Source organism: Diceros bicornis, chromosome 7, assembly GCF_020826845.1.
Source record: "Diceros bicornis minor isolate mBicDic1 chromosome 7, mDicBic1.mat.cur, whole genome shotgun sequence".
NCBI lineage: Eukaryota > Metazoa > Chordata > Mammalia > Perissodactyla > Rhinocerotidae > Diceros > Diceros bicornis.
The window spans coordinates 64,828,324-64,852,580 of record NC_080746.1 but is presented as its reverse complement, the minus strand read 5'-3'; the positions used below and the strand labels follow the sequence as shown (position 1 = coordinate 64,852,580).

Sequence of the window (24,257 nt, the reverse complement as noted above, 5' to 3'; positions counted from 1 at the left end):
GACTACAACAAATTATAGGATTTTCTATTATTGAAGGACTTAAGGAAAGATATGAGGACACAGAGAGAGTAAGGCTTAGCTTAGCCTAAGTTGGGTGAACCATCAGGAAACGGTTTGAAGATAAGGGAGATGAAGCCTGAGCCCAATCTAGAAGAATGAAAACTGTCAAGCAAAGGTAAAAAATTTAGGCAGTGGGAAGAGCTTGGAGACTCTGAGGAAGTAGAAGCCCACTGATATGCTTAGAGCACAAGTTGTACGTGGGGCCTGATAGGAGATTAAATTAGACAGGAAGGTAGGCGCCATGTTATATAGGCCATGAAAAACAAAGACAGACTGAGAAACTGTCACAGACAAGAGGAAAATAAGGGTACATGACAACTAAATGCAATGTTGTCCCGAAACAGAAAAAGATATAAGTGGAAAACTGGTGAAATTCAAATGAAGTCTGTATTTCAGTTAATGATAATTACCAACGTTAATCTCTTAGTTTGACACATGTACTATAGTTATGGCAGATGTTAACATTAGGGGAAACTGACTAAAGGGTAGGCAGAAACTCTCTGTACTATCTTTACAACTTTTCTTTAAAAGTAAAATTGTATTCTTGATTGTTGTAGCTTTACAGTAAGTCTTGAATACAAGTAATTTCATTCCTCTAATTTTATTTTCCTTTTTCAAATTGTTTTGGCTATTCTAAGTCCTTTGCCTTTCTATATAAATTTTAAAATCCACTTGCCAATTTCTTCAAAAAAGCCTTTTAGGATTTTGATTGGGATTGCATTCAATCTATAGATAGTTGAATCTATGGTTAATAAAACACTGAGTCTTTCAATTCATGAACGTGTTATATCTCTTCATTTATTTAGATCTTTAGTTTCTCTTTGCAATGATTTATAGTAGAATAGAGTCCAAAAATAGACTGACACTTATATACTTAATTTTTGACCAAGTTAACCACTAAATTAAGATGGAAAAAGATAATGTTTCTAAGAAATGATGCCAGAACAATTGGACATTTGTATGGGGGAAAAATGAACCTTGACCTTTGTCTCACAGTGTAAACAAAGGTTAACAGAAAATGGATCACAGAACTAAATGTAAGATTTAAAACTACTAAATTTTGGGAAGAAAACATAGGAAAAAAATCTTTGTGACACTGGGTTAGGTAAGAGTTTCTTAAACAGGACACACAAAGCACAACCTATTAAACAACAAATTGGCAAAATGAACTTCATCAAGACTAAAAACTCTTGCTCTTTGAAAGAGTAAGTTAATAAAACAAAATGTCAAGTCACAGAATGGGGGGAAATTTTGCAAGGCATATATCTAACAAAAGACTGGCATCCAGAATATATAAAGAACACTTAAAATTCAAAATAAGAAACCAACCCAAAAAGAGAACAGGCAGAAGATTTGAACAGACATTTCACAAAAGAAGATATACAAAAGGTCAATAAGCACATGAAAAAAAATGTTCAATGTAACTAGTTACCAGAGAAATGCAAATTAAAACTATAATGTGACACCACTACATACCCACTCAAACGACAGACCATACCAGTGTTGACAAGGATGTGGAGCAACTGGAATTCACATACACTGTTAGTGAGAATGCAAAATGGCACAATCACTTTAGAAAGTAAAGCCAACTGGACCAGAATTTGTTTCCCAATTCTTCATCCCTGAAAGACTCCAGACCCATTTTTATAGGATAACTAGATATTTGAAAACAAATGCCTATCTCGTAAACTATTTGGGAGATGGGGGAATCTCCCTATTCTAGGCATGAAGGTCCAGAGACAAATAGGAGACTGAGAAGGAATGAATGTCCAGATAATGATAAGAGAAAAACAGACGGAATGACTTTAGGGGAAGTGGAAGTTGGTTTCTACAAGCCTGACCTTCATTCATGCCTCTGGAGAGAACATGGCTACAGTATTCCCTTCTCCTTTCTCTTTCTTCCAGTTGACTAGTCTGAGAGGCTGGAGGAAAGACATGAGAAGGGAAGAGATGTCCTCGAGGAAAGTCCATTTGGTCACTGAACTCTAAGACTTAGGTGGTTCCCATTTCTAAACTCCACCCTAAACTCATCATCATCCAATTCCCTAATAAGTTTCACAGCAAAAATCTAAAGTTAGTTCTTTCAGGCTAAAGTTAGTTCTTTCAGGCAAAGGTGAACCATAGCCAATCTTGCCCAAGGAACTAGATATAAATTGGACAGAAAGGAAAACTCCTAGGACCTACAATGCAAATGCAAGTGAGGTGATGTTGAATTATCTATAGTGCAGATGCCAGGAAGATTGTAGAAGTATGATGTAGCAAAAATTTCAGATCTTTGAACCCGGATGATGTGGCTTACTGAGTGGCAGAATTACGGTTTTTCTTCTATCAGGAAGTTGTTTCAAGGAGTGGCTGGGACCAAGGGTTGCTAAGTGCCATAAATAACCTGGTGTACTCTTTCTTGGGCTCACTTTATACCTGGCAAATTCCTCACATGGCACTGACTGCCAGTCATCCTCACCACCTTGGACACATTCCCCATAAGAAAGCTAAGAGGGATGCCAAGCAGCCAAGCTAACTCAAATATAGCTTTTGTCTTTGCAATTTTCTTATCCTTTTGAATGCTTCATAAATCCAGCGAGTAGAACTGACTGTGAGCTTCATTTTTGCCAGCCCTCACAGATTTATTCCTTAAGACATGGCATCTAAAGACTCAGACATAAAAGCCTGTGCTCTTTCTAATACTCTGCACTAACTCTAGGCTGGGAAGGAGAAGGACACTGGAATAAAGCACTGAAATGAGGAGTATGACTCCATTTTTTTTTTTTTGATGTTTGACTGCTAACAACTTTTAAGCCTCACCCTTTCTTCTTCCTCTTGTGCCCACATCTGGGTAAGCTGATGAGAAAGCCCAGGTGCTCCATCCTTTGGTGCCAGGAGGAGATTCAAACCACACAAGCCCCCGCCCACCTGTGAGAACTCTCATCCTGGCCCCTCCCCCAACCATGATAAAAGCCCAGGCCAGTCTCCTTTCCTTGCTCTCTCAAGCCATTTCAGATCTGCATGAAAGGCCTTCCCTGCTCTCTGCAGAGACCTCAATCATTATAAGTAATAAACATTTTCATCACCTTGGCGGGGGTGGGGAATAGCATCATCAGTTTTGAGATCAAACCAAATTTTGGGAGGAGGTCCTCTACCTCTGCTGAAAACTGTTACAAGCACTCTGGGAAAATCCATTTCCTCTGGCTCCAGGACTCACGGAGGCATCTTTCTCTCTTTCCAAACTTCCTTCTCCTTCATTTCAGGAAAAAAGGTTACAACCTTGAGTATGCCAATTTATTCAATGTACATTCCCAGACTGCATATTACATGAGAGTGATTAACAGCACAGCAGGGGAACTAGGATTTCCTGAGCTGAATCCTGGCTGTGTGGTCAGGACAAGTCATTTAAACCTCTCTGTGCCTGTTCTTTCCTTCATTTGTAAAATATTGCTATTTAGAAGTGGTGGTCATAATTTTTAAAGATGGAAAGGTAGCAGCACTGACTGGTCTGGGTGGGGTCTGGCTCTCTGCAGTGCCCAGAATTAGCCCTTTAGGTGCTACTGGATCATGGGGAAGACTGGTTGCAGTCAGGGTGAGCAGGACAGCAAGGCATGCCCTTGACCTAAGAAAAAATTGACAAATTCCTTAGAAATCCTAACTTACTAAAATTAACCCCAAAAGAAATAGGACATGTGGATTGCCCTATATCTATTAAAGAAAATGAATTTGTCGTTTTAAAAATCTCTCCAAGAAGATAATCCAAGGCCAAGATGGCTTCACAGATAAATTCTATCAAACATTTAAGAAGGAAATAATATCAATCTTACTCAAACTTTTTCAGAAACTACCAGAGCAGAAAATACAACACAAATTGTTTTATAAGACCACCATAACTCTGATTCCAAAACCTGAAAAAGACATCACAAGAAGAGAAAATTACAAACAAATGCATCTCTTGAAATATGTGTACGAAAGTCTTCAACAAAGAAAATCCTATGCCCAGATGGTTTCATTGGCAAATTCTACCAAAAAGTATGAAGTAATTCTAATTACACACAATGTCAGAAAATAGACGAGGAAACTTCTACTCATTTTGTGAGGACAATGTTACCCTGATACCAAAGCCAGGCAAAGGCAGTACGAGAAAACTACAGACTAATATCTCTCATAAATATAGACACAAAAATCCTCAACAGAGTATTAGCAAATCAAATCCAACAATGTATATAAGTATAATACATTATGCCCACGTGAGGTTAAAAAGTCAAACAATGTAATTTACCACATTAATAAAAGAATGAAGAAAATTCATGTGATCATCTCAATAGGTGGAAAAACATTTTGATAAAATTCAACTTTGGACAAAATTCAACTCACTCATGATAAAAACTCTCAACAAATTAGAAGTAAAAGTGCACTTCTTCAATCTGATAAAAGTCATCTACTAAAAAACCACAGCCAACATCATACGTAATGTTTAACCATTGAATGTTTTTCTTAAAATCAGTAAGAAGGCAAATATATCTGCTTTCATCACTGCTGTTCAACATCATTCTGGAAGTTCTAGCAAGTGTAGCAGGGCAAGATGAAGAAATAAAAGTTACATAGATTGGAAATAATGAAGCAAAGCAGTATATATTTGCAGATGACATGTTTATCTACAAAATAAATTCTTAAAAAAATCCACCAAAAAAACCTATGCTAGAAATAATAATTGGATTTAGAAAGGTCAAAGGATACAAAGTCAATACATAAAAATCAACTATATTTTTGTAGTCCAGCAACAAACAATTGGAAAATAAAAATTTTAAATATTATCATTTAAATAAAATTAAAATAATAAAATACTTAGAAACAAATTTATCAAAAGATATTGGGGCCATCTCAGTGGTATAGTGGTTAAGTTCAGTACACTCCACTTCAGCAGCCCGGGTTTTCAGGTTCAGATCTAGGGTGCAAACCTACAGCACTCATCAAGCCATGTTGTGGTAGAGAACCACATACAAAACAGAGGAAGATTGGCACAGATGTTAGCTCACAGCCACTCTTCCTCACCAAAGGAAAAAAAAATAGATATTAAGAGCTGTAGATCAAAAACTACAAAACTTTGCTGAGAAAAATTAAAGAAGTACTAAAACTTTCTTAAATGATCAAAGTGTTTTAGTTTTTATTTAGTTATTTGGTTTACGGGCACATACATTTGTCAAAACTTATGCTATACACTTAAAATCTGCATTCAATTGTTTTTACATTATGTCTCAATAGAGTTAATTTAAAATGAAACTTAAACAAGTTATCATACTGATAAAATATTACAGATATTTATTTTAAAATCAGGCAAAGAAAGATGCCTACTATCATTGCTTCTACTCATTATTGTACTTAAGCACTCAACAGCTGAGAATGAAAAGAAAAAGAAAAAAATTAAGTATATGAAAAAGAGTAAAAAAGCTTTCTTTATTTGTAGATATGTGTGTTATATGTAGAAAACATCAATAGTAGAATTAATAAGTGCTTAGCATTGTTGCTAGATGTAAGAGCAACATACAAAAATTAATTGCATTTCTGTAACCAACCACAAATAGAAAACTTATTATTAAAAGTTATTTTTAAGAATAGTTTCAAAAACAGTAAGGTATCTAGAAATAAATCTAGAAAAATATATTCATGACCATTATGGAGAAAGCTATAATATTTATTGATAGATGTTAGAATAAATATAATAAATGGAGAGACATACCACATTTTTAAATAAGAAGCTTCACTTTTCTGCAAATTGATTCACTAAATTAATTCAATTGCAATCAAAATTCTAACAAGATTTTTGTGATACTGAACAAGCTATTTCCATAACATCTATGGGAGGAAAAGGACCCTAGAAGAATAGTTCTCAACCAGGGGCAATTTTGCTCCTCAGGGGATATTTGGCAATATCTAGAGACATTTTTTACTGTAACAACTGGTGGAGCCAGGGAGAGGGGTTACTACTGACTTCTGGTGGGCAGAAGCCAGAGATGCTGCTACACATCATACAATACACAAAACAGCCCTTCCCCCCACTATAAGGAATGATCTGGGCCCAAATGTCAATAGTGTCGAGGACGAAAAACTCTGTCTTAGAATTACCAACGCAATTATTAAAAAGAAAAAGGTGGGATGATTTAGCCTATCATCTATAACATTTTATTATAAAGCTATAGTAATTAAAACAGTGTGATTTTGTCACTGAAATGGACAAATACATCAAAACAACAGAATAGAGACTAACTAGTCCTTTGAGGGTGAGGAAGAAAGGGGCAGGGAGGACCAAGTACATATACGGGTGCATCAAGTATATTGGTAATATTTTTTCTTAAGTTAGGTGGTGAGTACACAGGTTTGAATGGTGAGGCTCTTTTTTTTTTTGTTAATTGAAATACTATTTAAGGGAATCTGTAGCAAGTTAGTAAAGTGGACTGAGATGATGTGGTTACCACCCTGTCCAAATCAAAGGAGTGGAAATTCTGTATAAAATATCAGAAAACTACAGAATTGAGCAGTAAGGAAAAAAATGTGAAACTCTTAATCCCAGAAACAGAATAAGAAAATCAAATAGACAGTGACAACTATGAGTTATTGATTCCATAACTCATGAGACTTTCGCCCAGACATAAGTACTAGAAGCCTGGAGCCAAGATCATAACGCCAATGTAAGAATGGAGGTGGGTCCTCAGACCATTACAAATTGTGAAAGCTAGATTTGATTCCCTACAAGAAGACCAATGCCTTCAAGAATGCTCTCTTCATCCCACTTTGAAAGGAATTAAGAAGTAATACTCCCTGGGATGGCAAAGAAATGAAGATACATTTTGATTTTCTGGGACCATGGATGGTAATGAGGTCACCTCTCAGGAGCTGAAACATCAGGCTTGTGCCACTTACAGATATATGGTCTTAAACTACCTTCTTGTTGGTTTAACTCAAAGCTGATATATTAAAATAGAAAATGTCCTTGTACATTGAATCCTCTGGGACTCCAGCAGGTGCAAAACACAAAACCAACATATAAGGATAGTTACAACCAATGAATCTCAGAAATCCCACGATTAAAATCTACAAAATAGGGGCCAGCCCAGTGGTGTAGTAGTTAAGTTCACACACTCTGCTTCGGTGGCCTGGGGTCTGCAGGTTCAGATCCTGGGCACAGACCTATACACCGCTCATCAAGCCATGCTGTGGCGGTGTCCCACATATAAAATAGAGGAAGACTGGCACAGGTGTTAGCTCAGGGACAATCTACCTCAAGCAAAAAGAGGAAGATTGGCAACAGATGTTAGCTCAGGGCCAAGCTCCTTCATCAAAAAAAAAAAAAGAAAATCTACAAAATAAAGTAACCACAGCTGGAGATGAGCACAAATTGAAAAGAAAAATTCCAAACTGTATACATAAATGAACTACCATGAAGGGAGAATTAGCCACGCGATGAAAAGGCAAAACACATCTACTGGAAATAAGAGAACAGTCTAAAATTGATTGTAAACAAACATGCTTAAAATTATCAAAAATATCAAGGTAAAAATGTAAACAATAATGAATAAAAAAAGAAAGTATGAAAGCAAAATGAGATTACTAAAGTTCAGGCTCTGAGGACGAAGTCAAGATGGCAGTGTAGGCAGACTCTGAACTCACCTCCTCCCGCGGACACAGCCAATTTACAACTACTCGTGGAAAAATTACCCCTGAGACAGCACTGAAAACTGGATAAGAGGAACTCCTATAACAAAGAACAATCCTAATTGAGGTAGAAGAGGCAGAAACTCCCTTCTGGAGAGGAAAAACGCCGCCTTCACAAGCAGCAGCGCCTCACGGCCGCCTGGGAGCAGCCCACAGGTACTCAGCCTCCCTGGAGGAGCGGGGCCCCAAGCTGGGGAGTGCCCCCGCTGTGGGCATTTTGTGGACCCAGCACAATCGAGAGGAGTGACATAATATCTGACTTTGCCTGCTACTAAAACATTGGGGAGTACCCCCAGAAAAGCTGGTTCACAAAGAAATTAAAACCGACTATTAAAGGGCCCACACGCAAACTCACCCGTTTCAGAAAGCAACCTAAAATCACCAGAAAGAAAGGTGCACAGTGCTGTGGTGAAAAGAGACTCACTTAATAGGCCCTGAGTGCATCTCGGTGAGAAATGAGACCTCTCCAGGGACTGGGACATTGGCGGCGGACATTGTTGTGGCCTGGTGTGGGCATGCTGACACAGGCGCCATTGGAGTTCTCCCTGAGGCCTGCTAGCCCAGGGTCTGCCCCACCCACTAGAGCATCAATTTAATCCAGCTCAGCCAGGGCAGGCAGCCCACCCAAGAGACTGGCCCCACACAACAACAAGCCCTCAGGCAACTTGTGGGCCTGCATAGATTGGTGACTGGATTCTCTGCAGCCTGGCAACTGAGCCGACTTCAGTGGGGCAGGGCGTGCACAAGGAGCGGGTGGAGAGTGTGGGGCGGTGGCGGAGTGTGTGGGGCTCCAGCCATGGAGAAACTGGGTCTGCTTCAGGAGGTTGGGGCGTGCACACGGGGCAGGACTGTGTTGACTGTGTGTGTGGACCTATGGGTGGCAGGGCTTGTCAGCTGCAGAAGACTTGTGCTTCTCAAAGGCCCACATAGGGGTTTGCCCCACCTTCCAAAGCCTGAAACAATTGGGTGCTCCTGTGACTGAGGCCAGCCCCACCCAGCTGCAATCCTCAGAGAGCTGACAAGAGACCTAAAGGCTGGAGGCTTATAGCAACTGTAAGCCCCTGAGCCTAACAACATGCCACGCTGGGGGCCTACTCACTTAAAAGAAATACTGCAACACAAATGTGCTATTAGAACTTACAGCCAACTGTGCTGGGGCTCCCCACACCTGATAAAGATACTGAAAGGCCCACAACAACTACAAGCAGCAGAGCATTACAACAGCTGGCCAGGAGCATAACTCGGCCTCCCTGGGTGCCTACAGGGAAAGCAAACAGGCCACAACAGAAGGACACACGTAGCCCACATAGGGGTCACCCCTGGAACATTGAGAACTGAGGGAAGCACACTGGAAGCCTCCTAAGGCATCACTTACATAAGGTCACCTATCCAAGAGCAGGAGACGTAGCTGACCTACCTAATACGTAGACACAAGCACAGGGAAAGAGGCAAAATGAGGAGGAAAGGAATACATTCCAAGTAAGGGAACAGGACAAAACCCCAGAAAAGGAACTAAGCAAAAAAGAAATGAGCAACCTACCGGAGAGAGAGTTCAAACTAAGAGTGTTAAGGATGCTCACTGATCTAGGGAGAAGAATAGATGGACTCAGTGAGAATGTCAACAAAGAAATGGAAGATATAAAAAAGAACCACTCAGAAATGAAGAATACAATACTGGAAATGAAAAATTCACTGGAGGGACTCAAAAGCAGAGTAGAGGATACAGAAGAACGGATCTGCGAGCTGGACAAAAGACTAGATGAAATTACCCAAGCTGAAGAGGTAAAACAGAAAAGAATTAAAAAGAGTGAGGACAGTCTAAGGGACCTCTGGGACAACATCAAGCACACTAACATCCGTGTTATAGGTGTCCCGAGAGGAGAAGAGTGAGACAAAGGGGCAAAGAATCTATTTCAAGAAATAATAGATGAAAACTTCCCTAACCTAAGGAAGGAGACAGACATCCAGGTACAGGAAGCACAGAGAGCCCCAAACAAGATAAACCCAAAGAGGCCCACAACAGGACACATCATAATCAAAATGTCCAGAATTAAAGATAAAGAGAGAATCCTAAAAGCTGCAAGAGAAAGTCAAGTTACATACAAAAGAAATCCCATAAGGCTATCAGCTGACTTTTCAGCAGAAACGTTACAGGCTAGAAGAGAGTGGCACGATATATTTAAAGTGCTAAAAGGAAAAAAACTTACAGCCAAGAATATTCTACCCAAGGTTATCATTCAAAATGGAAGGAGAGATCAAAATTTTCCCAGACAAGCAAAAATTAAAGGAGTTTGTCACCAAGAAACCAGTGCTACAAGAAATGTTAAAGGGACTGATTTAAGGGGAAAAGAGAAGACCACAAATAGGAAAAATTATCTTTTTCCATGATAAGAGGGTAATGGATACAAAAGCACAAAAAAAGAGGTTAGATATGATATCAAAAACATAAAAGCAGGGAGAAGGGGAGTTAAAGAGTACAGCTTTCAGACAGAGGTCAAACTAAAGAGACCATCAATTCTGTATAGAAGAAGAAAGGAACAGAGAAGGACAACTAAAACACTGAGAAAAAAAAAGTTTAAAAATAGCAGTAAGTGCATAATTATCAATAGCTACTTTAAACGTCAATGGACTAAATGCTACAATTAAAAGGCATAGGGTGGCTGATTGGATAAAAAAGCAAGACCCATATATATGCTGCATACAAGAGATACACTTCAGACCTAAAGACACTTACAAACTGAAAGTGAAGGGATGGAAAAAGATACTCCACGCAAACGGCAATGAAAAGAAAGCTGGGGTAGCAGTACTCATATCAGACAAAATAGACTTTAAAACAAAAATTGTAAAAAGAGACAAAGAAGGGCATTACATAATGATCAAGGGAACAATCCAACAAGAGGATATAACACTTGTAAATATCTACGCACCCAATGTAGGTGCACCTAAATATATAAAGCAATTATTAACAGACATAAAAAGAGAAACAGACAGTAACACAATAATAGTAGGGGACTTTAACACTCCACTGACACCAACGGATAGATCATCTAAACAGATGATCAATAAGGAAACATTGGCCTTAAATGACACACTAGAATAGATGGACCTAGTAGATATATACAAGCAATCCATCCAAAAACCTAAGAATACACGTTCTTTTCAAATGCACATAGAACATTCTCCAGGATTGATTATATATTAGGCCACAAAACAAGTCTCCATAAATTTAAGAAGATTGAAATAATACCAAGCATCTTTTCTGACCACAACAGTATGAAACTAGAAATCAACTATAGGAAGAAAATGAGAAAAGCCACAAATACGTGGAGATTAAACAAAATGCTACTGAACAACGACTGGGTCAACGAAGAAATCAAAGAAGAAATCAAAAAATACCTGGAGACAAATGAAAATGAAAATACGACATGCCAGAATTTATGGGATACAGCAAAAGCTGTTCTAAGAGAGAAGTTTATAGCAATACAGGCCTATCTCAACAAACAAGAAAAATCTCAAATAAACAATATAACAATACACCTAAAGGAATTGGAAAAAGTAGAACAAACAAAGCCCAAACTCAGTAGAAGAAGGGAAATAATAAAAATCAAAGCAGAAATAAATGAAATGAGACCAAAAAAACAACAGAAAAAATTAATAAAACCAAGAGCTGGTTCTTTGAAAAGATCAACAAAATTGACAAACCTTTAGCTAGACTCACCAAGAAAAAAAGAGAGAAGGCACAAATAAGTAAAATCAGAAATGAGAGCGGAGAAATTACAACAGACACCTCAGAAATACAAAAGATTATAAGAGAATACTATGAAAAGCTATATGCCAATCAATTCGACAATCTGGAAAAAATGGATAAATTCTTAGAATCATACAATCTTCCAAAACTGGATCAAGAAGAAGTAGAGAATTTGAGTAGACCAATCACCAGTAAGGAGATTGAAACAGTAATCAAAAACCTCCCCAAAAATAAAAGTCCAGGACCAGACGACTTCCCTGGTGAATTCTACCAAACATTCAAAGAAGACTTAATACCTATCCTTCTCAAACTCTTCCAAAAAATTGAGGAGGGAGGGAAGCTCCCTAACTCATTCTACGAAGCCGACATTACCCTGATACCAAAACCAGACAAGGACAACATTAAAAAAGAAAATTACAGGCCAATATCACTGATGAACATCGATGCAAAAATCCTCAACAAAATACTAGCAAATCGCATACAACAATACCTTAAAAAGATTATACACCATGATCAAGTGGGATTTATTCCAGGTGTGCAGGGATGGTTCAACATTCGCAAATCAATCAATGTAATACACCACATTAATAAAATGAAGAATAAAAATCACATGATCATCTCAATAGATGCAGAGAAAGCATTTGACAAGATACAGCATCCATTTATGATAAAAACTCTGAATAAAATGGTGATAGAAGGAAAGTACCTCAACATAATAAAGGCCATATATGAGAAACCCAAAGCTAATATCATCCTCAATGGTGAAAAACTGAAAGCTATCCCACTAAGAACAGGAACCAGACAAGGATGCCCACTATCACCACTCCTATTTAACATAGTACTGGAAGTCCTAGCCAGAGCCATCAGGCAAGAGAAAGAAATAAAAGGGATCCAAATTGGAAAGGAAGAAGTGAAACTGTCACTATTTGCAGATGACATGATTTTATATATAGAAAACCCTAAAGAATCCACCAAAAAACTTTTAGAAGTAATAAACGAATATGGTCAAGTTGCAGGATACAAAATCAACATACAAAAATCAGTTGCATTTCTATACGCTAACAACGAAGTAGCAGAAAGAGAAATTAAGAATATCATCCCATTTACAATTGCAACAAAAAGAATAAAATACCTAGGAATACACTTAACCAAAGAGGTAAAAGATCTGTACACGCAACACTATAAAACATTGCTGAAAGAAATTGAAGAAGACACAAAGAAATGGAAAGATATTCCGTGCTCTTGGATCAGAAGAACTAACATAGTTAAGATGTCCATACTTCCTAAAGCAATCTATAGATTCAATGCAATCCCTATCAAAGTCCCAACAACATTTTTCACAGAAATAGAACAAAGAATCCTAAAATTTATATGGAACAACAAAAGACCCCGAATAGCTAAAGGAATCCTGAGAAAAAAGAACAAAACTGGAGGTATCACACTCCCTGATTTCAAAATATACTACAAAGCTATAGGAACCAAAACAGCATGGTACTGGCACAAAAACAGACACACAGATCAATGGAATAAACCCAAAGCCCAGAAATAAACCCACACATCTATGGACAGCTCATCTTTGACAGAGGAGCCAAGAACATACAATGGAGAAAAGAAAGTCTTTTCAACAAATGGTGTTGGGAAAACTGGATAGCCACATGCAAACAAATGAAAGTAGACCCTTACCTTACACCATACACAAAAATTAACTCCAAATGGATTAAAGACTTGAATGTAAGACTTGAAACTATGAAACTTCTAGAAGAAAACATAGGCGGTATGCTCTTTGACATCGGCCTTAGCAACATATTTTCAATTACCATGTCTGACCAGGCAAGAGAAACAATAGAAAAAATAAACAAATGGGACTACATCAAACTAAAAAGCTTCTGCACAGCAAAGGAAACCATCAACAAATCAAAAAGACAACCTAACAATTGGGAGAAGATATTTGCAAACTATACATCTGGTAAGGGCTTAATCTCCAAAATCTATAAAGAACTGATGTATCTCAACAACAAAAAAACTAACAACCCAATTAAAAAATGGGCAAAAGATCTGAACAGACATTTCTCCAAAGAAGATATCCAGATGGCCAACAGACACATGAAAAGATGTTCAAGATCATTAACTATCAGGGAAAGGCAAATCAAAACTACAATGAGATATCACCTCACGCCCCTCAGAATGGCTATAATTAACAAGACAGGAAACAACATGTGTTGGAGAGGATGTGGAGAGAAGGGAACTCTCATACACTGCTGGTGGGGGTGCAAACTGGTGCAGCCACTATGGAAAACAGTATGGAGATTCCTCAAAAAATTAAGGATAGAACTACCATATGATCCAGCTATTCCACTGCTGGGTATTTATCCAAAGAACTTGAAAACACCAACGCGTAAAGATACATGCACCTCTGTGTTCATTGCAGCGTTATTCACAATAGCCAAGACTTGGAAGCAACCTAAGTGCCCATCAAGGGACGAATGGATAAAGATGTGGTATATATACACAATGGAATACTACTCACCCTTAAGAAACGATGAAATCCAGCCATTTGTGACAACATGGATGGACACTGAGGGTATTATGCAAAGTGAAATAAGTCAGAGGGAGAAGGTCAAATACCATATGATTTCCTTCATTAAGTGGTAGATAATAACAACAATAAAGAAACACATAGAGACAGAGATTGGATTGGTGGTTACCAAAGAGGAAGGGGGGAGGGAGGAGGGCGAAAGGGATAATTCGGCACATGTGTGTGGTGATGGGTTGTAATTAGTATTTGGGTGGTGAACATGATGTAATCTATGCAGAAATAGAAGTATAATGATGTACACCTGAAATTTATACAATGTTATAAACCAATGTTACTGCAATAAAAAAAATTTTTTTTTAAATAAAATAAAATTAAAAAATGAAAGCAAAATGATTTTAAAAAAGAACTAAATAGAGTCATGCAAGGCTTAACAACAGGCATATGTCCTTAGGCCATTTTGTCATTGTGCAAACATTATAGAGTGTACTTACACAAACCTAGATGGTATAACCTACTACACACCTAGGCTTTATGGTATAACCTATTGCTACTAGGCTATAAACCTGTACAGCATGTTACTGTGCTGAATACTATAGGCAATTATAACACAATGGTAAGTATTTTTGTACATAAACATAGAAAAGGTACAGTAAAAATACAGTATAAAAGATAAAAAATAGCACACCTGTAAAGGGTACTTACCATGAATGGAGCTTGCAGGAATGGAAGTTGCTCTAGGGCAGTCAGTAAGTGAGTGGTGAGTGAATGTGAAGGCCTAGGACATTACTGTACACTACTGTAGACTTTATAGACACTGCACACTTAGGCTGCACTAAATTTATAAAAAGTTTCTTCTTTCTCCACTAAAAAATTAACCTTAGCTTACTGTAACTTTTTTGCTTTATAAACTTTAAAATTTTTTTAACTCTGACTCTTTTGTAATAACACTTAGAACACAAATACATTGTAGAGCTGTACAAAAATATTTTATTTTTTATATCCTTATTCTATAAGCTTTTGTCAATTTTTAAAATTTTTATTTTTATATACTTTTTAAACTTTTTTGTTAAAAACTAAGACACAGACACACACATAAGCCTATGCCTACACAGGTTCAGGGTCATCAATATCACTGTCTTCCACCTCCACATCTTGTCCCACTGGAAGGTCTTCAGGGGCAATAACACGCACGGAGCTGTCATCTCCTGTGACAACAATGTCTTCTTCAGGAAGCTGCCTGCGGCTCTTCTTGAGAAGGTGTCACTCTCTTCAGAAATATGTCCATGGTGGTTTGCTTGGTTTGTTTCTTTTTTCATCCTAGATTTGCTTGTAAGCAGATAATGCACCATGAAAATTCCTCCCTGTTAGTGAAAATCTTTTCGTATCGGGGGTCCATGTTTTCAAACTTTTTAAGGAGCTTGTTGAGGTCTGCAAAAGCTTCTGCTAAACCTTTCACTGTAAATTTTCCTGGTGGGGTCTTCTTTTTTTCTCCTGCAGTTTCCTATTCTGTTCCCTCTTCTTCAGCTATGTGTTCCTGTTCCAGTTCCAACAACTCTTCATTAGTCGGTTCCTTAGGAACCACTTCTAGGGGCTCCTCAATGTCATCCTTATCCACACCCATGTTAAAGTTGTTTGTTATCTCAACCACAGTCTTGATTTTTGCAACCTTCTCATCCTTGGCAAATCCTTTGAAGTCATGGATGAATCTCTTGAGCGAATTCTTCCAGATGCCGTTCATACACTCCTTGGTGACACCACCCCAAGCCCAAGTAAGGTTCTTGATGCAGTCATAGATGTAATCCTTCCAAAATTGCATAAATGTCTTCTCAGTATCTTCCTCAGTTGCCACAATAACCTGGGCAAAGTTCCTCCTCAGATAACAGGCCTTAAAAGCTGCTATAACTTCTTGATCCATTTGTTGGATCAAAGAGGCGGTGTTTGGAGGGAAAAACATCACTTGGATATTGGGATGAACATCACCAATAACAGGAGGATGCTGGGAGCATTATCCATCCACAATAAGCAAAATCTTGAAAGGTATGTTATTCTCCAAACAGTACTTCTCCATTTCTCTGGCATAGAAATCCAGGAGGGCATCTTGGAAGAGGAGCTGGGTCATCCATGACTTCTTATTGCTCTTGTAGTACACTGGCAGTGCGTGCTTATTGATATACTTGAAGGCCCTGGGATTTTCACTGTGCCAGATCACAAAAGGTTTCAATTCGTAGTCTGCAACACTGCCCCCAAGCAAGACTGTTATCCTGTCCTTAAAATCCTTGAAACCTCATATTGACTTGGCCTCCTTATGGATGAAAGTCCTTTCAGGCATTTATTTCCAGAATAGGGAGGTTTCAACTATATTGAATATTTGCTCTAAAATATTTAAATTTTAGAAATTTGCAAGTAATTTTACTCCACAATCAGCTTATCTAGAGTTTCCAAAAATTCTTCAGCTTCCTTCACATCAGCACTCACAGACTCACTGGCCATTTTCACAATATGTAATGAATAATAATTCTTGAATCATTTCAAGCACCCAGAGCTAGCAGTAAATTCAACATTGTAGTCAGGCCCAGCCTTTTCTTTCAACATCACAGACAAACTTTTTGCTTTGGCCATGACTATTATGGTGCTGAGAAGGATACACTTCTGTTTTTGGTCTTTGATCCAGGTCATTAGAAGTTTCTCCATGTCTGACATAGGCCCTTCTCAAATTTTTGTTAGTCTAGTTGCCTTCAGCAAAGCAGATCAACAGCTTCTGTCACGTTGTTCTTGTTCTTCAAGATCATAGCTATGGTGGAATGAGACATGTCTACCTGGTGAGCAATAACCACCACAGATTTTCCACCTTCATAGTCCTTAATCAATTTTAATTTCATTTCCAGGTCAATCACTCAATGTGGCCTCTTACTGGCAACATTAGCAGTGGACTTTGTACACTAAGGGGCCATGATGAACAAAACAATATGAGATTAAATCAAGCACAAGAGGAAATGACTCAATCAAGAGATGAAGTAACCACAACATGTATGAGGCTGCTGCCAGCATAATATGGCATATTGTTTTACAGTAAACTTTTTAAAAATAAGTACGAAGAGCACACTCTAAAATAATGATAAAAACTATAGTATAGGGGTCAGCCCCATGGCCTAGTGGTTAAGTTTGGCATGGTCCACTTCAGCGGTCCAGGTTCGTGGGTTCAGATCCTGGGCGCAGACCTACATCACTCGTCAGTCATGCTGTAATGGCAAACGCATACAAAAGAGAGGAAGACTGGCACAGATTTTAGCTCAGGGCAAATTTTCCCTAAGTAAGAAGAGGAAGATTGCCAACAGATGTTAGCTCAGGGCAAATTTTCCTCACCAAAAGAATAAAAACAATAACCACTAAACAAATAATCAAAACAAAACCACATATGATAAACAAAGAGAAAACTAGAAGAGTCATAAGACAGAACAACCAAACTGAATTGGCAGTCCGAAACAAATGGGACAAGAAACAAAGGAAATGTAAAAGAACCAGAAAATAAGTGACAAAACAGCAACATTAAGCCCTCATATATCAATAATTACCCTAAATGTAAATGGATTGAACTCTCCAATCAAAAGATACAGAGTGGCAGGATGGATTAAAAAGCAAGACCCAACAATATGCTGCCTTCAGGAAACACATCTTAGCACTAAAGACAAGCACAGGCTCAGAGTGAAAGGATGGAAGACAATACTCCAAGCTAATGGCAAACAAAAGAAAGCAGGTGTTGCCATACTCATATCAGACAAAGTAGACTTCAAGATAAAACAGGTTAAGAAAGACAAAGAAGGGAAATATATAATGATAAAAGGGACACTCCATCAAGAAGACATATCACTTATAAATATATATGCACCCAACATAGCAGCACCAATGTACATAAAGCAACTATTAACAAACCTAAAAGGAGACATCAACAACAACACAATAATAGTAGGGGATCTTAACACCCCACTTACAACAATGGATAGATCATCCAGACAAAAAGTCAATAAAGAAATAGTAGACTTAAATGAAAAACTGGACGAGATGGACCTAGTAGACATATACAGAGCACTCCATCCAAAAACAGCTGACTACACATTCTTCTCAAGCACGCATGGAACATTCTCTAGGATAGGTCATATGTTGGGAAACAAAGCAAGCCTCAATAAATTTAAGAAGATTGAAATCATAACAAGCATCTTTTCAGACCATAAGGCTATGAAACTGGAAATGAACCATGAAAAAAAAACTGGGAAAGTGACAAAAATGTGGAGATTAAACAACATGCTACTGAACAACCAATGGATCATTGATGACATTAAAGGAGAAATCAAAAACTATCTGGAAACAAACGAAAATGATAATATGCCATATCAAACCATATGGGATGCAGCAAAAGCGGTCCTGAGAGGGAAACTCATAGTGATACAAGCCCACCTTAACAAACAAGAAAAAGCCCTAATAGGCAACCTTAAATTACACCTAACAGAACTAGAAAAAGAAGAACAAACAAAGCCCAAAGCCAGCAGAAGGAGAGAAATAATAAAAATCAGAGCATAAATAAATGAAATTGAGACCAAAAAAACAGTAGAAAGGATTAATGAAACAAAGAGTTGGTTCTTCGAGAAGATAAACAAAATCGACAAACCCTTAGCCAGGCTTACTAAGAAAAAAAGAGAAAAGGCTCAAGTAAATAAAATTAGAAATGAAAGAGGAGAAATTACAACGGATACCACGGAAATACAGAGGATTATAAGAGAATACTATGAGAAATTATATGTCAACAAATTGGACAATCTAGAAGAAATGGATAAATTCTTAGACTTATACAACCTCCCAAAATTGAACCAAGAAGAAATGGAGAATCTGAATAGACCAATAACAAGTAAAGAGATTGAAATAGTAATCAAAAACTTCCCAAAAAATAAAAGTCCAGGACCAGATGGCTTCTCCAGTGAATTTTACCAAACATTCAAAGAAGATTTAATACCCATCCTTCTCAAACTATTCCGAAAAATAGAGGAAGATGGAACACTTCCTAAATCATTCTACGAGGCCAACATCACCCTGATACCAAAACCAGACAAAGACAATACAAAGAAAGAAAATTACAGGCCAATATCGCTGATGAACATTGATGCAAAAATCCTCAACAAAATATTGGCAAACCGAATACAACAATACATTAAAAAGATCATACACCGGGGCCGGCCCGGTGGCGCAAGCGGTTAAGTGCGCGCGCTCCGCTGCGGCGGCCCGGGGTTCGCTGGTTCGGATCCCGGGCGCGCACCGACGCACTGCTTGGTAAGCCATGCTGTGGCGGCGTCCCATATAAAGTGGAGGAAGATGGGTACGGATGTTAGCCCAGGGCCGTCTTCCTCAGCAAAAAAAGAGGAGGATTGGCGGATGTTAGCTCAGGGCTGATCTCCTCACAAAAAAAAAAAAAAAAAAAAAAAAAAAAAAAGATCATACACCATGATCAAGTGGGATTTATACCAGGGACGCAGGGATGGTTCAACATCCGCAAATCAATCAACGTGATACATCACATCAACAAAACAAAGAATAAAAACCACGTGATCATCTCAATAGATGCAGAGAAGGCATTTGACAAGATACAACATCCTTTTATGATAAAAACTCTCAATAAAATGGGAATAGAAGGAAAGTACCTCAACACAATAAAGGCCATTTATGACAAACCCACAGCCAACATCATACTCAACGGGGAAAGACTGAAAGCCATTCCTCTGAGAACAGGATCGAGGCAGGGCTGCCCACTCTCACCACTCCTGTTCAACATAGTACTGGAGGTTTTGGCCAGAGCAATTAGGCAAGAAAAAGGAAGGAAAGGAATCCAAATACGTAACGAAGAAGTGAAACTCACTATTTGCAGATGACATGATTGTATATATAGAAAACCCTAAAGAATCTGTTGTAAAAATATTAGAAACAATCAACAACTACAGCAAAATTGCAGGGTACAAAATCAATCTACAAAAATCAGTTGCATTTCTGTATGCTAATAATGAACTAACAGAAAGAGAATAAAAACAAAACCAAACCAACAAAAGAAACTATAGTACAGTAAAAACATAAACCAGTAACATAGTCATTTCTTATCATTATGAAGTATTATGTACTGTACATAATTGTATGTGCTGTACTTTATACGACTGGCAGTGCAGTGGGTTTGTTACACCAGCATCACCACAAACACGAGCAATGTGTTGTGCTACCATGTCATGACAGCTATAAGGTCACTAGATGATGGGGATTTTCACTCCAGTATAGTATTATGGGACCACTGTCGTATATGCAGTCCCTTGTTGACTAAAACATTGTGATGCAGTACATGACTGTAAAATGAAAATATTACTAATGAATCAATGCGCAGGGGTAGAGAGTATGAGAAGCAGCCAGTAAGTGAAGTGATAATTATGGAGAATTTTCCAAAATTAAAGAAAACAGAATTTCTAATAGTTCAAAAACCTGCTGGGGGTAAATTAGAAAACTAAAGCAATTATAACCTAGAAACATTTTAGTAGTAGTTGAAGTAGTAGTAGTGATTGTAGTACTACTATCTAACATTTTTAATCATTTTCTGTCACTCAAGAATTGTTCTAAGTTCTGCATACATTTGAGTAATTTAATACTGGCAACAATTTATGAAGTAAGGCTGTCATTATCTCCATTTACAGATGAAGAAACTGAGCCACAGAGAGTTTAAGTAACTTCTCCAACATCAGGAAGTATGGTTGCTAAAGGATAACCTGCAATGTGTTGAAGACAGAGAAAAATCTGTGTATACAAAAAGAAAAGAAAGATTCTCTCCAAAGTAATGAAAATTAGGCTGAAGGCAGACTTCCCCTGAGAAAACCTGAAAGCGGAGGCCGGCCAGTGGCGCAAGCGGTTAAGTGCGCGCGCTCCACTGGGGTGGCCCAGGGTTTGCAGTTCGGATCCCGGGTGCGCACTGATGCACTGCTTGGCAAGCCATGCTGTGGCAGCATCCCATATCAAGTGGGGGACGATGGGCATAGATGTTAGCCCAGGGCCAGTCTTCTTCAGAAAAAAAAGAGGAGGATTGGCAGATGTTAGCACAGGGCTCATCTCCTCACAAAAAAAAAAAACCTGAAAGCCAAGGACAATGAATAATGTCTTAAAGTACTGAAGTAAGGGAGATATCAACCTACAAATCTACACCCTAGTCTATCTGATGGGAAAAATAAAATATTTTCAACTCTCACCAAAAGAACTATTAAGGATATACCTCAGTAAAAAGGAAATGTAAGGGACAGGCAAGAAGCAATGGTGAGCAAAGATATTACTATATGTGTAGTATACATATGCATAGACTATTAAAAATGACAATGATTAATTTTATTGTAGAGAATTAAAAACAAGATCAGATACGGGGCCGGCCTAGTGGTGTAACAGTTAAGTTCACGCACTCTGCTGTAGCAGCCCAGAGTTCCCGGGCTCGGATTCTAGGTGCGGACCTACACACCACTCATCAAGCCTTGCTGAGGTGGCACCCCATTAGAAGAAATAGAAGGACCTACAACTAGGATATACAACTATGTACTGGTGCTTTGGGGAGAAAAAAGGAAAAAAAGGGGAAGATTGGCAACAGATGTTAGCTAAGGGCCAATCTTCTTCAAAAAAGAAAAAACTCTCTCTTCCCTTGACTCCGTGGACATATCAAAAAAAAAAAGATCAGATAAAATCAAAAGGTGAGAGAGGTAAATTGCAGTTAAAATTTTCTAAGGCCTTGTGCCATTAAAGAATAGAATGGAAATATTAATTTTCATCTTTAGTGAAACAAATAGCTATGTTTAAAGATATAAGCATGAAGATTAAACGAACAGATATAGAGTTTGTACTTTCAAGTTAGTAGTGATAAAAAGGGTTATAAGAAAATTTTGATCCATGCAGTAGAAGCCAAGACATAAGGTTATACACAGAAAAATATTTGATAAAAATTCAACACAGCGCTCGCTTCAGCAGCAAATATACTAACATTGCAACGATACAGAGAAGATTAATATGGCCACTGTGCAAGGATGATGATATGCAAATTCGTGAAGCGTTCCATGTTTTTCTGAGTCTGATCAAGAGCTGTAGTCACTGATTAGCTCAATACCATAAAGCCAAACAAGTCCTCCTCCCCAGAAATATGAGTCATCCACAGCCTCTGCCCTGGTTGCATAAATTCTTCTATGCACTCAAGTGATAAAATCACTGTTCAACAAGGAAAAAAAAAATTCTATACAGATTCATAATAAAATTAACACACTGAGAACACAGTAAAAGGTGTTTAATAAAGAATATCTCCCATGAACATACAGCAAACATCACATTTAATGGTGAAATGTTAAAAATATTCTCTTTAAAGTCAAGGACATTAAAATATGCCCATATCACATTTCTGTTCCACACTGAATTACAGCTGTAGTAATCATAGTAAGACAAGATAAAAATTACAGCACTAAGGATTAGAAGACAAGAAACAAAATGTCATTAAATAGCAATTAAAAATTAATAATGATGGAAAATTGCCCATATTTTATGCTATCTCACATTTATTTATGGAGCACCAGCAATTAAAATGGTATGCTACTAGAGCAGAAATAGAAACATCAAAGGAATTAATGAAAAAGACCAAAACCAGAAATTTGGTAAAAGATAAAGGCAGCATTTCAAGTAAGTACAGAGAAGACAGTTATTCAATGAATGTGGCTGGAAAAAAATAGTATATCAGTCAGAAAAATATTTGTTAGATCATTACCACAAACCTTATATAAAATAAAAATCCAAATGAACAAAAATCCCATAGAAGTGAAAACTATTTGGAGTACTTTATAATCTTTCAGTGAGAAGGACCTTGTAATAAAAACAAAGTCAGATAGTATTAAGGAAAATGTTGATATATTTGATTTCACGTAAATTTAAAACTTTTATATAGCAAAAACAAAACAAAACAAAAACAAAAATCAAGTTTAAAAATATGACAGAAAGGAAAAAATATGTGCAATATATAATAAAGACAAAATTTTGCTATCCTTAATATGTAAAGAGTTTATCAAAATTTTTAAATGAATATGAAAAAACAAGCAGAGCAAAGGAAAATGGGTAGCATATTAAAATGCATATCCAAACAGCTAAATACAAAATGTAAATAAATACATGAATAAATCTTAAATGTCATTAATATCCAAATAAGCATAACATGAAACACAATAAAAATAGACAAAAGATTAAAATAAATAATAATGCCAACATTAGCCAGCATATGTGTAAATGGAAAGGTTTATGTATTCTTGGTAGAAATATAAATTTAGTATGTAGAAGGGCAATTTCATAATGTGTGTCAAAAGCCTTAATAGAGAGCATGACCTAACAATTCCACTTCCAGGAATTTATCCTAAGTAAATGTATAAATACGAACAAGATAACTGTATAAGGTCAACATCATAGAATTGCAAATAAAAGGAAAATTTAGAAACCATTTTAACATCCATTGCTTGGAGGTTGCTAAGAAGAAAAGTGGTCTATCTCTTCAAGAGGATTTAATACAAAAATTAAGAAAAATGAGGTAATTCCTTGCATGTCTAAACAGACAGATGTGAAAACATAGTAAGTAAAAATGTAAGTTACAAACAGGTGTATGTAATATGATCCAATTTTGGTAAAATAAAAAAAAATTTACTATTTTACATGTTCATTTAATTATTCCAAAAATATTTATTGAGCCCCTACTATGTTCGAGCTACTGTTCTAAAAGTTGGGGATCCAAGAGTTAAAAAAAAGAAAGTCCTTATTTTCATAAAACTTACATTCTAGTGGGAAGAGACAAAAACTAAACAAGTAAATAAATAGTATGTTAGATGGTGGCAAGTGCTAAGAAGAAAAAAATATATGGCAAAGTAAAGGGGATAACGAGTGGTGGGCATAGAGGATTGTTATTTAATATAGGGTCATCAGGGAAGACTTTTCCATACAGAGTGAAAAATGAAGAGAATTCTGAGAAAGTGAGGGAGTGAACGGTGGGTATGGCTGGGGAAAGAATTTTTTGAACACAGGGAACAAGAGCAAAGGCCCCAAGGTGGGAGGATGCCTGAGGTGACTGAGAACCATCAAGGAGGCCAGTACAGCTGTAGCAGAATAAGCAAGGGCGAGAGGGACCAGAGATGAAGATCATGG

At 37.4% G+C, this 24,257-nt stretch overlaps 1 non-coding gene across 1 annotated transcript; it reads left to right on the top strand.

Annotated features, from left to right (window-relative positions):
- The first annotated feature begins 22,049 nt into the window (after positions 1 to 22,049).
- On the top strand, positions 22,050 to 22,155 carry LOC131409175 (U6 spliceosomal RNA). The gene has a single exon (XR_009220855.1). It is a non-coding gene; the product is annotated as a U6 spliceosomal RNA (small nuclear RNA).
- The last annotated feature ends 2,102 nt before the right edge of the window (positions 22,156 to 24,257 follow it).